This window comes from Antedon bifida, chromosome 6 (assembly GCF_963402885.1).
Source record: "Antedon bifida chromosome 6, ecAntBifi1.1, whole genome shotgun sequence".
NCBI classification, from domain to species: Eukaryota; Metazoa; Echinodermata; class Crinoidea; order Comatulida; family Antedonidae; genus Antedon; species Antedon bifida.
In genome coordinates this window covers 22,683,366-22,688,112 of record NC_136231.1, presented here as the reverse complement: position 1 = coordinate 22,688,112, position 4,747 = coordinate 22,683,366, and the positions used below count along the sequence as shown (strand labels likewise).

Below are 4,747 nucleotides of genomic sequence, written 5' to 3'. Positions count from 1 at the left end.
GATTAAGAATAGTAATAATATAGGAGGCCTAGCTTGGCTAGAAAGGCAGCCATACCATTACAAAACTTCGACAAACAGGCAACTGGAACTCATCTAGTACTATAAGTAGGCTAGTTCTTCCAACAATTCCACGTCTTGTAGGTACGTACAACGGTCGTTCAATAGTACTACTTTTTTCGTATACGAAAAAAATTTTTATCGCGTTTAGAAAATGTTTTTTTTTTTTACAATTACTGTACCTTTGAAATACAACAGCGCCGCCTATTTTGTATTTCCACCGCGAAGATTGAGTGTGATGACTGGATCGCGACGACGGAAGTACATTTTTCGTCGCGTGGACGCAACTCAATAGTTCTCACTATGTCGGTCGGTCGGTCTGTCGGTCTGTCTGTCGGTCCGGTATCACTATGCGTTTTATCGCTTTTCTGTACTTTTTGAACTGTTTTGATGTACAGACAAGTTTTAAAGTACATTACTTTTTGAAAGTTCATTTTTTTCTGAGAGCACGCGACTTATGCCTGTTGGCCTTGTTTAAGTAGATATTTACTAATTTAGAACAAAAAAAGACATTTAAATTAGCTTTAGATCGTTTGTATGAATTTGATTAATTAATGACAACATCTCTACAAGACGTATCGTTGGGGAAAAAAATAGCCTAGATGAGTTGCCTGTCGACAACGAAGTTTCGTATTGGTATCTATCTAGCCTAGGCCTGTTGAGTTAGTAGTAGGCTAGGCCTAGGCGCTTCAGCCTAGTTAGGCCTAGGATTGTTTGGTCGTTTGTTGAAATAATTAGCACTAACAGTAGGTGTGTTTATAAAATCCAAATAAATATAATATTGAATATATTAGAAAAAAACAAATAAATGTGAATTAAAGGCACTTGGCATAGCCATATTTTTATTCAATCTGATTCAAATGACAGGAATATATTTAGATTTTATAATAAAACAAATAATGAATGTTTTATATTCGTGTAAAGGTTATATTTCCTATAACCTTTCATCATTCACCTCATGCCTTTATTTGTACCATTACACTCATAAACATTCATTATTTGTATACTATTGCACGCCATGTACCCTCAATCGTCCAATGAAATGACAGGAATTTATTTAGGTGTTATAATATAGTAGTATTATATAATAGGAATAGGCGGTAGGCCTAGTGTAAACACCGTTTATTAAAACAATTTGTTTATTGTACGAATGGTTGTGTTGTAATAATAGTTATGTCACGATGATGCATGGTAGGGTTTATTAATCAGTTTTCGGTAATGCGTCGCTTGAAGCAATATCCGGGAACGTTGCGTCGAGTATTGGTTGAGTAGTTTATCAGTGGTCGTTTATTTGGTACAGCTTACCAGGAGAAAAGTTTTACCTTTCTAGTGGTGAAGCAACAATAAATGGAAAATCGTGTCTGCAAACGTTAGTCCATGTATTGATTAAAAAGTTGAAATATTTTCATAACAATATTATTTTATATTTATTAATACTATAGTATCTGTTGTTTGTCATGCGGTCGGTAGAATTGTCAGCTGAGTAGAACACTATTCGTTCCTCCGTATTATATATATGTACAAATATTGTTTTACGATAATGACGTACAATATCTTTATATAATCTTTCGTCTGCCGTTCGTCATGTATTTTAAATATATTTTTTTCCAAATACTTAAACCATTTTCTTTCTTTTGCCTTTTTTATACTGTGCGCCTATATATAAATATTATACACAATTAACAAATTAACGTTTTTGAGCAAAAGAATGCTGTTTATTGATCAAATCAAATCAAAGTACAGTAGTTGTTTTTCTTAAATATATAAGATTGATCGTTGGCTCAAAATTAAAACATATCTAATACTAGGGAAGAGTTAGCTCATACTAACTTACTATGTGATTACATAAAATAATGTGCTTTTGAAGAAGTTGTGCCACACCCTTATTATCTGATAAAGACAGCAGCAGATGCTAAATTTTAGCAGATGCTAACTTTTGTGTGGTGGTGATCTTAACTTGATACACATGTGTTAGGTGATATCGTTTATCCATGATGCGCGTCGGCTTATTCTGTGAAATAAACAATTACAAAATATTACAGTAAACTAAATATTCAATGGCAATATATACGGACCCATTTAAAATTTAGGTGGTACGGAAAGAAATCGGACTTCTGCGATATAATATTTAACAAAAATTAAGATAGAATTAAAGTTAGACTGTGGCTGTTCATCGTTAGCTATTCGTTTGTCAGACTCCAAAATACAATTGGCAAGAAACGTCGCTTCTCAGTTACAATCGACAAAAACGGATATTGAATCCTAATACTTAATATTAATTATTGGAGCTTGCTTTAAACATGTTGTTTCATAAATTATCAAGGATTTGTTTTTTATTTATTATAATAGGACAGCATCTATATTATAAGTGAGAGAGTTTGTACGTTTGTCTGTTTGTCTGTTTGTTCGTTATACTGTACACATTTTTGTTACTGCACATAACCTTACATATGGGGTATCAAAATGACCGCAATTGTACCCGGAAGTTTTTAAACTATATTTGAACATCATCCGTCATCTAGGATCCGAGTTAGGGGCCAAAATGTGGTCAAAATGGCCCACTTTTCTCCACATTCAATGTTTGTTCGTTATACAAATTTCTGTTTCTGCATGTAACCCTTCATATGGGGTATCAAAATGATCGCTATTGTACCGGGAAGGTTTTAAACTACATTTCAAAAAGTCTGGGGATCTGGTGGGAGGGGGGGGGGTGGGAGATAAGATGTGGGAGTTCAGGGTTCTTGGGATAGTGGGGATTTTGCTTAGGCTAGGGGTAGTAGGCTATCAAATTGACCAGAATTGTAGTTGGAAAATGTTAAAGTATTTTAATTATCCCTGGGAAGGGGCTGGGAGTTTGGGGTGGGGATGTAGGCCTATCACCATGACTGTTATTGAAGACGGGTGGAGGTTGGTGAGTATTGGGAGATACTGGCGTCGGCTTTATGTACTGAGAAGGCTTTAAACTAATTTTGAAACCCGCCCTGGGGCGGGTATAATTGCTAGTAGAGCTATAAAATTAGAATGTTATAGCTCCATGTTAGTAGTTCAGAATTCGTATACCAAATGTTGTCACAGGTGCGCGTGTGTGTCAAATAATATTAAGTCACTTACTTTAACAGAGGCCGCAGGATTTCTTACAAGTTAAAGCACCGTCACTGAAAGTTTCTGTGTCGCACAGTTTCATATTTACTAAAGCATCACAGTAAGGTTTAGTACCCGTATCTGTACAATCTGGAAGTGAACATTGAAAGCAATCGTTATGTCATGTCAGTTGAAAATATAGTTTAACAATTTATTTTTTCGATGTAGATATTTAATTAGTTCCACTAAATACACTCTACAAAACGACTAATGTATTTGATTTAATGTTAAGTATATATCTACCATACATGATAGTATCCACGGACCACACTCTAAAGTACTATAAATTTGGGCCTACCTTCTGCAGATGCTGTCATCTGTTCATTCTGTTGAGTAAAAGAAAGTAGTAAATTAATACACTGGTAATTGTGAACAAAATGAAACATTTTGTGAAGTCTGCTCTTGTTTTTATGTTGAACGTTTCTCACTGAACGTCTAACCACTAAATTACATTTGTTTGAATCATGCAGTAGAACCATACTATCTCATTATTACATTACTATAACTCTAAATTGATCTGTCTTTTAATTAATTTATTACTACGGTTATATTTAATATGGCCTGCAAAGTTTCTACAACTCCAACAAAAATGGATAATCCAAGCCTTAAAAATTACTTAAAATCATGAATACATATTAATTACAATTTTCAGAAGAAAAATATACATTAAGGAAAAAAGAAATCGGTTTACTTACTGGAAGAATCACGCTAAGAGCGAGCATTCCGATAAGGATGAGGCAAAGTGTCCTGGCCATTTTAATGCTGAAGTTTGTTCGTTCTGACGATCAACTGAAATTGGCACTTACTTCTTGCAAGTTGTAAGATAGTCTGATTCAAAAACTAATATTGTCACTTTATATAGGACCATCTCAAGGATGTTCAAATCGACGTGATAATGTATCAACCGACGCATTTTCATTCGTGCAACAGATAATGATTACGCTTATAAATTTGGCACATTCATAGCCGTTTGAGTATGATATGGTTTTGGCGATAATGGCCTCCATGGAGACTGGTGTTTCATATAAGGTGTTAGATTACACTTGTTATTTTTGTTGTTTTGTTTAAATTTGATATTCCATTTTAATACCAAATGATGGATTGTGTTAAAATGATAGTCTATATTCATGCTAACCTAAGGTTAGTAGCAAATTACTGCCATAATCATTATCACACGTTATTAATATTCAGAAATCGGTTGTATTATTTTAACAAGATTAATAACACTGTTTAAAACATTGAGTGGTGTTTAATGTTATACCAGCATATTAAGTTTTCTCTTAATTTAACTAATTATAAATTCAAGTTCAGAGTGACTTTTTTTAGAATTTAGTTAATTTAATTTGTTTAATAACATTTAATTATTTTAATATTATGCCTATGTTTATATTGGAAGACTGGATTTGCGAGTCTGTTGTTAAACTCGATCAAAATTGAACTACTTACGGTATTGTTGCTTGTAATGTCATAATTGAACTAATTACAAGATTATTCATGCTTTTATTTAATGTAAACAGATGTTAACTATTCTGCAAATATGTTTTTAAGG

The 4,747-nt window shown here is 33.4% G+C and overlaps 1 long non-coding RNA gene across 1 annotated transcript; it reads right to left on the bottom strand.

The window, feature by feature from the left end:
- Window positions 1–1,744: 1,744 nt before the first annotated feature.
- LOC144844850 (uncharacterized) lies at window positions 1,745–4,044 on the bottom strand. Its single transcript, XR_013612475.1, has 4 exons — window positions 3,894–4,044; window positions 3,497–3,524; window positions 3,169–3,288; window positions 1,745–2,068 (listed from the first exon to the last, which is right to left on the bottom strand). It is a non-coding gene; the product is annotated as an uncharacterized LOC144844850 (long non-coding RNA).
- Window positions 4,045–4,747: the final 703 nt, after the last annotated feature.